The sequence below is a fragment of the Bos javanicus genome, chromosome 28, assembly GCF_032452875.1.
Source record: "Bos javanicus breed banteng chromosome 28, ARS-OSU_banteng_1.0, whole genome shotgun sequence".
Lineage (NCBI taxonomy): Eukaryota > Metazoa > Chordata > Mammalia > Artiodactyla > Bovidae > Bos > Bos javanicus.
The window spans coordinates 9,302,844-9,314,429 of record NC_083895.1 but is presented as its reverse complement, the minus strand read 5'-3'; positions in this window follow the sequence as shown (position 1 = coordinate 9,314,429).

The window sequence follows — 11,586 nt, the reverse complement described above, 5'->3', positions numbered from 1 at the left end:
ATTCATCTGCACCTTTGGCTCTCCTGGGTCTTCAGCTTGTCAGCCCACATTGCAGACTTTGGACTTGTCAACCTCCATAGTTGCAGGAGCCAATTTCTTATAATAAATCCATTTCTATACATAGCCTATTGGTTCTGTTTCTCTGGAGATTAATTAATACAGTATGTCCTACTGAGACTGGATCATTTGTGCAAGCTTACTGCTATTCAGTTAAGGGGACCTGCCACAGTCTTCTTTAAAATCCGTGGACTAGGGTTCCCTGGTGGCTTAGTGGTGAAGAATTCATCTGCCAGTGCAGGGGACATGGGTTTGATTCCTGGTCTGGAAAGATCCCACATCTGGCAGGACAGCTAAGCTTATGTGCCACAACTACTGAGCCAGTGCTCTAGAGCCTGTTAGCCGCAGCTGCTGAAGCCCAGGCACCTAGAGCCCATGCTCTGCACCAAGAGGAATGACTGCAGTGAGAAGCCCCCCACACAATTAGAGATCAGCCCCCGCTTGCCACGACTAGAGAAAGCCAGTGCACAGTAGCAAAAACCCAGTGCAGCCGTAAATAAACAAATGAATGATTTCTTAAAAAAAAGAAAAGAAAGGAATACATCAAAAAAGAAAAAAAAAAGAAAGAAACAAAAACCTCTCCACCAAAAAAAAAAAAACCAAAAAACCCAAAACCCAAACTTTCTGAAGATGTCTCAGAAGCATCTTCTTGGTGTGCTTGGGTTCCATCTAGTGCCAAATTTAGGTACTGCACCTTCATCACCGATTTAATTCCCTGAGTACAAAGGTGGCTCAGAAGTAACGAATCTGCTGCCAATGTAGGAGACTCAGGAGATCAGTCAGTTTCAATCCCTGGTTTGGAAAGATCCCCTGAAGGAGGAAACGGCAACCCACACCAGTATGCTAGCCTGAAAAATCCCATGGTCAGAGGAGCCTTGCGGGCTACAGTACATGGGCTCGCAGAGTTGGACGCGGCTGAGCACACATACACATATTAATAGACCTCTAATGCTCAAAATTCTACAAGCCAGGCTTCAGCAATATGTGAACCGTGAACTTCCTGATGTTCAAGCTGGTTTTAGAAAAGGCAGAGGAACCAGAGATCAAATTGCCAACATCTGCTGGATCATGGAAAAAGCAAGAGAGTTCCAGAAAAGCATCTATTTCTGCTTTATTGACTATGCCAAAGCCTTTGACTGTGTGGATCACAATAAACTGTGGAAAATTCTGAAAGAGATGGGAATACCAGACCACCTGATCTGCCTCTTGAGAAATTTGTATGCAGGTCAGGAAGCAACAATTAGAACTGGACATGGAACAACAGACTGGTTCCAAATAGGAAAAGGAGTACGTCAAGGCTGTATATTGTCACCCTTCTTATTTAACTTATATGCAGAGTACATCATGAGAAACGCTGGACTGGAAGAAGCACAAGCTGGAATCAAGATTGCTGGGAGAAATATCAATAACCTCACATATGCAGATGACACCACCCTTATGGCAGAAAGTGAAGAGGAACTCAAAAGCCTCTTGATGAAAGTGAAAGAAGAGAGTGAAAAAGTTGGCTTAAAGCTCAACATTCAGAAAATGAAGATCATGGCATCTGGTCCCATCACTTCATGGGAAATAGATGGGGAAACAGTGGAAACAGTGTCAGACTTTATTTTTCTGGGCTCCAAAATCACTACAGATGGTGACTGCAGCCATGAAATTAAAAGACGCTTACTCCTTGGAAGGAAAGCTATGACCAACCTAGATAGCATATTCAAAAGCAGAGACATTACTTTGCCAACAAAGGTCCCTCTAGTCAAGGCTATGGTTTTTCCTGTGGTCATGTATGGATGTGAGATTTGGACTGTGAAGAAGGCTGAGCGCTGAAGAATTGATGCTTTTGTACTGTGGTGTTGGAGAAGACTCTTGAGAGTCCCTTGGACTGCAAGGAGATCCAACCAGTCCATTCTGAAGGAGATCAGCCCTGGGATTTCTTTGGAAGGAATGATGCTAAAGCTCAAACTCCAGTACTTTGGCCACCTCATGCGAAGAGTTGACTCATTGGAAAAGACTCTGATGCTGGGAGGGATTGGGGCAGGAGGAGAAGGGGACGACAGAGGATGAGATGGCTGGATGGCATCACTGACTCGATGGACGTGAGTCTCAGTGAACTCCAGGAGTTGGTGATGGACAGGGAGGCTTGGCGTGCTGCGATTCATGGGGTCGCAGAGTCGGACACGACTAAGCGACTGCTCTGCTCTGCTCTGATACTCATGTACATCACTCCTTGTTTTATTCCCTTAACAAACATTTAGAGAAGCCTTGCTTGTACCCAAGACATGCAGCAAGTGGTCTCTCTCCTCCACGGAGCTCAGAGCCCAGCTGGAGAAACGGAATAGAAGCAGATGATCGTAGTCACATGAGCTCAGGGCCAAGAGAGAAACGTGCACAGGAGTTAAGGGACGGACAAGGAAGATTCGAGGGTCACCACTGTGAGACGGAGTGCTGGCTCACAGCCACTTCCCTCCAGCAGCTGTGGGCCTTCTGGACCATTCTCCTCCCCCGCTGGCTTCCTTCACCACGGCTGCGTCCTATGGCGGGCGTGACTATGATCTCAGCTGCAGTCTCTTTACTTTATGCTTGAGGCAAGGTGGCGGCAGAGAGGCCCTTAGTCCCACAAGGAGGACAGCAGGCTTTGGAGACAGAAGGTCTAGGAGCAGATCTGAGCTCTGGAGACCTTGCCTTCATTTGCTTATGTGTGAGAAGCAAAAAATAGTATTGTCCATGCAGGCTTGTTGTGGGAGCTTGTTATGGGACTCCAGTGTGGTAACGTGCTTGACTTGTCTGAGTTTTTCTCTGTGAACATCAAAAATCAAACCTGGTTAACGTACGTGGAAAAAGGAGTTTCTTGGGAAAACGTCAGAAAGCTCACAGAGATGGGGGTGGAAGTAGAAGTGTTTCTATCAATTTTTGTTCTCTGTCTCGGCTCATTTTTTAAAAACTTGAAGTATAGTTGATTTACAATATTGTATTACTTTGGAGAAGGCAATGGCACCCCACTCCAGTACTCTTGCCTGGAAAATCCCATGGACGGAGGAGCCTGGTAGGTTGCAGTCCATGGGGTCGCGAAGAGTCGGAGATGACTGAGTGACTTCCCTTTCACTTTTCACTTTCATGCATTGGAGAAGGAAATGGCAACCCACTCCAGTGTTCTTGCCTGGAGAATCCCAGGGACGGGGGAGCCTGGTGGGCTGCCGTCTATGGGGTCGCACAGAGTCAGACACGACTGAAGTGACTTAGCATAGCATTGTATTACTTTCAGGTATACAACAAAGTGATTCTGTTATGCATGTATATACACATATATATATTCTTTTTCAGATTCTTTTCCATTATAGATTATTATAAGATATTGGTTATTGTTACCCATGCTGTACAGTAGGTCCTTATTGTTTACCTGCTTTGTATATAGTAGTGTGTATCTGTTAATCCCAAACTCCTAATTTATCCCCCTACCAGTGGTAACCATAAGTTTGTTTTCTATGGCTGTGAATCTATTTCTGTTTTGTAAATGAGTTTGTTTGTATTATTTTTTTTTAGCATCCACATATTAGTGATATTGTATGGTATTTGTCTTTCTCTGTCTTACTTCACTTGGTATGATAATCTCTAGGGCCATCCATGTTGATACAAAACGCATTATTTCATTCTTATTTATGGCTGAGCAGTATCCACCCCTCAGCTCTCATGCTTGCACCAGCTTTGTTCCAGCCTGTCACTGGTTCCACAGTCTCGGGCGAGGATGGCAGGACCGCTCACAGCTTCAAGTTCACACGCCGTCTGTTGGTCCTCTAGGGAGAGCCCACATCTCTCAGCAAGTCGGGTTCGTGGGCAGGGATGCTGAGCAGCCCAGCTCTGATCGGATGTGGGCTCCCTACGGTGAGGCTGGGGGCGGGGCTGCAGAGGGGATTCCTCAGGGGTGGCCCTGGTGCCGGTCAGCATGGCGGGAGCGTGGGGCTCCCCTCGGTGTTGATGGTGGGCCCTTTGGGCCAGTTGTGGAAGTCCACCCTGAGACAAGGGAGCTGGGCGTTGTGGAGGGTCCGCTCTGCTTCCCAGCAGGGACCCAAGTCTTTCTGGAAGTCTCCATGGCTGTTGGCAGCTTCTTCCCCACTTTGCCCATCAGAACCTCCCGCTGGGCCACACAGTCCTGCCTCCAAGTCTCCTTCCTCAGGGGCAGGCCTTGGAGCCCTGGTCCCGCAGGGGGCCGCTCTGCCTTGCCCCTGACAGTGACCTTCCTGCTGACGTGTGACTCCTGCTCCCCACAGGCCTGGCCTCCGCCCTGCTTGGACTTCACGTCCTGTAAACAGCGGACACGTGGGGCTGTCCTCCAGGCGCTGGGCTGACTTCCTTGCATCTGCCAGCATGTGGCAGTGGTTCTGTAAAGATCGGGGCCCTGCACTCCTGAGTGCCCACAATAAGCGGGGAGCTCTCGGGAAGTGGGGGGCATGTCCCTGAGGAACCAGGACATGGGGTGGGTGGGGGCTGGACCCAAGGTGGGCGACCCGTGCCCCCTCTCCTCATCTGCTCTGGGCAGGACGGATGGCGAGGGGGCCGGAGGAAGCCTCCTGTGTTCTCTGCTCCCTGGCAGGGTCCCTGCCTCCACCCCCTCCTCAGACCGCCCGAGGTCACCCCATCTCCCTCACACAGCCCCCCCACCTCCTGCGGTGAACTCACAGGTGCTGACTGAGTGTCCCTGAGGCTCCAGGGGTGCTTTCAAGCAAGACATGTCGGCATCACTTCACTGGAGAAACCACCTTGAGCCGCTAGTAATTCATTAATTAAACTTTATTTTTGGGTGCCCTGGGTCTTCATCGCTTAGAGGGCTTTCTCTAGTTGCCGTGACAGGGGCTACTCTTTGTTGCGATTCTCAGGCTGCTCCCTGCGGGGCCGTCTCTGGTCGTGGAGCACAGGGCACTGGGGCTTCCGTGGTTGCAGCTCCCGGGTCCAGAGCACAGGTTCAGTGGTTGCAGCGCACGGGCTTAGTTGTTCCACGGCAGGTGGGATCTTCCCCAGAAATGGAACTTGTGTCTCCCGCATCAGTAGGCAGATTCTTAACCACTGGACCGCCAGGCAGTGCAGTGATGAACACTTACTGAGCACCTGTTGTATGCAGGAAGCTGTGCGGCGGGCTTTCCCTATGGTGATGTTGTCTCCGAAGTCCTGGGCACTTGCTGGGTGCTGTTGTCCTCATTTTACAGATGTGGCAGCTGGTACACAATGTGGGGCTTGTTCTCTGAGGCTAGGTGAGTGTGAGCGGCAGACCGAGGCTCACCTGGTCCTGGGCTCGTCCCACTTGTCTACCTGCTGCTGGAGAACCCCAGATAAATTCAGGCATCATAGGCTGGTCCCCCAGCAGGGGGTCATGGGGGGTGAGGGAGGTGGGGCTCCCGAGCCTATGCGCTCCTCTTTGGAGATCTGCTCTCTGCCCCAGGGCGGGATAACTTGCCCACCTCTTTCATTGTCTCAGGCCTAACGAGGGGCCTGTGTCCGCCTTACCCATCCATTCCCTACTCACACTGACTGTGCTAGACGCTGAGCCTCCCATCATGAAGATGCTGTCATCTGCTGACCTGTGGTCTGGGGGGAGCCAGGTGGTGCCCCTGCACTCAGGCTTGTTCAGGGGATGGACCCGTCTCTCGCAGGCAGCTGAGGGCTGCCAGCCTGCCAGTCACCCATGAGCGCTAAATACCAGACCCTGTAGAATAAAATGTATCCTCATCTCACTCCTCATGTTGTTCTATGCTAAGATGACTTTTCAGTGAATTCATTGGGAAACCTGACTTTGGGAGAGCCAGAGGTCTGTGGATTTGGCCGCATGTGGGTCTGGGCCGTGGAGAGACGGGCCGTGGACCTTACTCAGGGCAAGCAACTGAACCGAGCTCAGCTTATATTCTGAAAGAGTGTTCAGCCCGTTTTCCTTGGAAACTCATCCCCAGGCCACGTGCATTGGAACGATTCGTTTGCCACATTGCTTCTCCTAGGTGGGGTCCCATGACTTCCTGAGAGCCAGAAGCGGGTGGTCCCCGGTCTCTGTGGCTTTGCTCCGGAGGGTCTACTCTGCTGTGGTTGCTTCTTCTGCTGCTTTTTAATAGTTAATATTTATTTGGCTGCTCTTGGTCTTAGCTGAGGCATGAGGAATCTAATTCTCTGACCAGGGAGGCAGGCAGAGTGGGGCTGGAGCCCTGGCTTCCCCGCTGTGGTCCACAGGGCACCTCCACCCAGGGGATGAAGGGCTCTGAGAGGCCAGAGTGGCCCTTGTTCTCTAGAGGGGCCGATGTGGGTGGTGGAATCGGGTGACAAATCTGGCCTTCCATGTGGGGAACTACAGTCATGGGGCCCCCTGCTCTGAGCGAGGCTGGGGTGTCCTCAGGTCGGGACCCCAGGCCTGGGTCAGCTGGGGCGATGGGGTTCCTTGCTCTGTCATATCCTTGGTGCAGATCAGCAGCTCCTGCCCGTCCCCAGGCCCAGACAGTAAATCTTCTGTGAATCAGTAACATGCGCCCAGCTATCCCCGCCGGGACCGCATAAATCTCGTTTTTGCCATATCACTGGCTCTCGTGACAGCTCAAGATGTTTCTCTGCTTCTGAGTATCCCTTTTATTAAAAGATGCTGGAGCCCTGCAGACGTGTTAACCAGTGGCCCCTCTGGCGCCCCTGGGCTCTCGGTTTTCTCAGCTCAGCTTTTCCCTCTTGGCTGCTCCCACAAGTCTTTCACATCATTCATTTTGACATTTAAGTTTCCAAGCTTGATCTGAGATGCCACAAACACTGCCATTGTTATTTGGTGGGCTCTGGAATGCCGAGAATCCCAGGACTGGGGCGGGGCGGGGGGGGGGCGCGCAGGGGGCGGGGGGAGGGGCAGGGGGGAGGGCGGGCCTGCCTGCCTTGTCCGGATGCAGGGAGCTCAGTCTTTTCTGGGAGGTGGGCTTCCGCCCTGGGGTCGCGGCCGCTCCCGCCTTCTGCAGGCTCTGCCTGCCTTTCAGGCTTCTCTCCTTCTCACTAGGCCAGTCCCTCCTTTTGTTTTTCTCAAGGACCCTAGAATCTTAATGTTCCACTTTTTCAGGAAAGTCACTCCTATTACCCAGGGGCGTGATTTCGTCACCTTCTCCCTGGTTCCTGCTCATAAGAGGCCCTCCATACTTCAGGAGAGGATGTCAGAGAAAGCAAGCCTGGACACGTTTGGGTCCCAAGCCATGTAGGCGTCATCTTCCGATGGTTCTTGGTGGTGGTGCTTTAGATGCCAAGTGGAGTTCGACTCTTGGCAACCCCCTGGACTGAAGCCTGCCAGGCTCCCTGTCTGCGGGATTCTCCAGGCAAGAATACTGGAGTGGATTGCCGTGGCCTCCTCCAGGGGATCTTCTTGACCCAGGACTCAAAACTTCACCTCTTATATCACCTGCATCTCTTGTTATCTCCTGCGTTGGTAGGTGGGTTCTTTACCATTAGCGCCACCTGAGAAGCCCCTCATGGTTCTTGTACTGTGCTTAGTCACTCAGTCTTGTCTGACTCTTTGTGACCCCATGTAGCTCGCCAGGCTCCTCTGTTCTTGGGGTGTCCCAGGCAAGAATACTGGAGTGGGGTGCCATTTCCTCTCCAGGGGATCTTCCCTACCCAGGGATCGAACCAGTATGTCTTGTGTCTCCTGCCCTGGCAGGCAGATTCTTTACCACTAGCGCCACCTTGGGTTCATGGGGTAGGAAAAATGATGACAAAAAGGCAGGCCTCGTTACCCAAGTTTTATTTTTGTCTGCTAAACACATGAAACAAACTAGAACTACATCCATCATCACAACCGCCTTCATTTCCTAAAGCACTTGTGATGCCTAAAACGTAGTAGGAAGGGGATAAAATCGGAGTGAAACCCAGTTCTTGCCAACAAAGGACAAATTTCACACTGACATTTTTACGTGGACCAGTGAAAATTCTACCAAAGCTGAGTGTCAGTTAAAGGGGACCAGTATTTCCAAATTAGAACTCCTCAAACTTTAACTGCATGCACGGGGGGCTTCCTTAGCAGTCTGGGGGGTAAGACTGTGCTTTCAACACAGGGGTTGGGTTCCATCCCTGGTCAGGGAACTAAGATCCCACATGCCTCTTGGTAAGGCCAAAAGTTAAAAAAAAAAAAAAAAATTAGATGTATGCACAAATCTCCAGGCCCTTGTTAAAATGCAGATTCTTATTTATTAAGTTGGAATGGGGCTTGGAAGTCTTTTTAATAAGTTCTCAAGTGAGGCCCCGGAGAAGGCAATGGCACCCCACTCCAGTACTTCTGCCTGGAAAATCCCATGGACGGAGGAGCCTGGTAGGCTGCAGTCCATGGGGTCGCTGAGGGTCGGACACGACTGAGCGACTTCACTTTCACTTTTCACTTTCATGCATTGGAGAAGGAAATGGCAACTCACTCCAGTGTTCTTGCCTGGAGAATCCCAGGGACGGGGGAGCCTGGTGGGCTGCCGTCTATGGGGTCGCACAGAGTCGGACACGACTGAAGCGACTTAGCAGCAGCAGCAGGTGAGGCCCAGCTCCCAGTGCCAGGTCTTGAGTGGTAAGGGTCTGCCCTGTATTGAGCCCCAAACAAAACTGAGGTTCCATCACACTTTTGAAGAATAAAATTAGGTAAAGTGTTGTTTTTGTACCATGTAAACCAAAACATCACTTATCAACTAGATTCTCTGTGATGGCATGTCCATAGCATCTCCCACAGGCTGCCGTCTGGCTGTAAGTTCCACGAATAATGTCAGAGGACTGAACCATGGCTACCGGACAGCTTCAGTCATCCAGGCCAAGCATCAGCTGGACCAAAAGTGAGCAGGGCTTTCAAGCCTGCCAATCCCTCTGGCCACCAGCCCCATCCTCCACCCCCAGCCCACAGTGAGAGGTGCATTTGGCATCAACACGCTGCGCTGAAATCAGGTTTTCCATAACAGTACTTCGCCTTATTTCATGAGACACATTTAAATTAAAAAATATATAAAATGCTCATTCCTATCGACTCAACGGATTTTAGGGTCCACATTAGGTTGTGACCCAGAGTTTGACAAATACATGTGCTCCTTAAAAGCCTTTTTACAAATTGACGTTACATGAGTTTTTGATCTGTTGTGGAGGAAGACACAGGTCTTCTGTAGCATAAGAAGACCTAATTTACAAAATACTGACTTAAAGTTATAGTCAAAGCTATGGTTTTTCCAGTAGTCATGTACGGATATGAGGGTTGGACCATAAAAAAATGACTGAGCACTGAAGAATTGATTCTTTCGAACTGTGGTGCTGGAGAAGACTCTTGAGACTCCCTTGGACAGCAAGGAGGTCAAACCAGTCAATCCTGAAGGAAATCATCCCTGAATATTCACTGGATATATATCTATATATTAAATGTATATATAATATATATCATATTCAGAATAATATCAGCTTCACTGATGCTGAAGCTGAAACTCCAATACTTTGGCCACCGGATTCGAAGAGCCGACACGTTGGGGAAGACCCTGATGCTGGGGAAGATTGAAGGCAGAAGAAGACAGCAACAGAGAACGAAGCGGTTGGATGACATCACTAACTCAATGGGATGAATTTGAGCAAACTCTGGGAGATGGTGAAGGACAGGGAAGCCTCACAGCTGCCGTCTGTGAGGTCGCAAAGAGTTGGACATGAGTTACTGACTGAACAACAGCACAGCACTTAAAATGATGATTTCTTCATATTATATACCCTGTCAGCTCTGTTTTTAGATTTTTTCTTACTTTTTGAATCCAACACATTTTTTAAAAGTTTAAAATTTATTTATTTCATGTATGTATGTATGTACTTATTTGCTTGTGCTGGGTCTTAGCTGTGGGATGTGGGATCTGGTTCCTCGATCAGGGGTTGAACCCAGAACCCGGTATTGGGAGTGTGGAGTCTTAGCCATGGACCACCAGGGAACTCCCTCTTATTTTTTTTTTTGATTTAATTTTTATTTTATATTGGAGTATAGTTGATTTACAGAGTTGTGTTAGTTTCAGGTGTACAGCAAGGTCAATCTGTTATACGTACACATACATCCACTCTTTTTTCTGATTCTCTTCCTATTTAGGTTATTGCAGAATATTGAGTGGAGTTCCCTGTATTATACACTAAGTCCTTGTTGGCTATCTATTTTATATATGCTGCTGCTGCTGCTGCTAAGTTGCTTCAGTCGTATCTGACTCTGTGCATAGATGGCAGCCCACCAGGCTCCCCGTCCCTGGGATTCTCCAGGCAAGAACACTGGAGTGGGTTGCCATTTCCTCCTCCAATGCATGAAAGTGAAAAGTGAAAGTGAAGTCACTCAGTCGTGTCCAACTCTTGGCGACCTGATGGACTGCAGCCCACCAGGCTCCTCTGTCCATGGGATTTTCCAGGCAACAGTACTGGAGTGGGTTGCCATTGCCTTCTCCAATTTTATGTATCAGTCAGTTCAGTCACTCAGTCGTGTCCAACTCCTTGCGACCCCATGAATCACAGCATGCCAGGCCTCCCTGTCTATCACCATCTCCCGGAGTTTACTCAAACTCATGTCCATCGAGTCAGTGATGCCATCCAGCCATCTCATCCTCTGTCGTCCCTTTCTCCTCTTGCCCCCAATCCCTCCCAGCATCAGAGTCTTTTCCAATGAGTCAACTCTTCGCATGAGGTGGCCAAAGTACTGGAGTTTGAGCTTTAGCATCATTCCTTCCAAAGAACACCCAGGGCTGATATCCTTCAGAATGGACTGGTTGGATCTCCTTGCAGTCCAAGGGACTCTCAAAAGTCTTCTCCAACACCACAGTTCAAAAGCATCAATTCTTCGGCACTCAACTTTATTCACAGTCCAACTCTCACATCCATACATGACCACTGGAAAAACCATAGCTTTGACTAGACGGACCTTTGTTGGCAAAGTAATGTCTCTGCTTTTCAATATGCTATCTAGGTTGGTCATAACTTTTCTTCCAAGGAGTAAGCATCTTTAATTTCATGGCTGCAGTCACCATCTGCATTTTGGAGCCCCCCAAAATAAAGTCTGACACTGTTTCCACTGTTTCCCCATCTATTTCCCATGAAGTGATGGGACCAGATGCCATGATCTTCGTTTTCTGAATGTTGAGCTTTAAGCCAACTTTTTCACTCTCCTCTTTCACTTTCAACAAGAGGCTCTTTAGTTCCTCTTCACTTTCTGCCATAAGGGTGGTGTCATCTGCATATGTGAGGTTATTGATATTTCTCCCAGCAATCTTGATTCCAGCTTGTGCTTCTTCTAGCCCAGCGTTTCTCATGATGTACTCTGCATAGAAGTTAAATAAGCAGGGTGACAATATACAGCCTTGACGTATTCCTTTTCCTATTTGGAACCAGTCTGTTGTTCCATGTCCAGTTCTAATTGTTGCTTCCTGACCTGCATATAGGTTTCTCAAGAGGCAGGTCAGGTGGTCTGGTATTCCCATCTCTTTCAGAATTTCCCACAGTTTATTGTGATCCACACAGTCAAAGGCTTTGGCATAGTCAATAAAGCAGAAATAGATGTTTTTCTGGAACTCT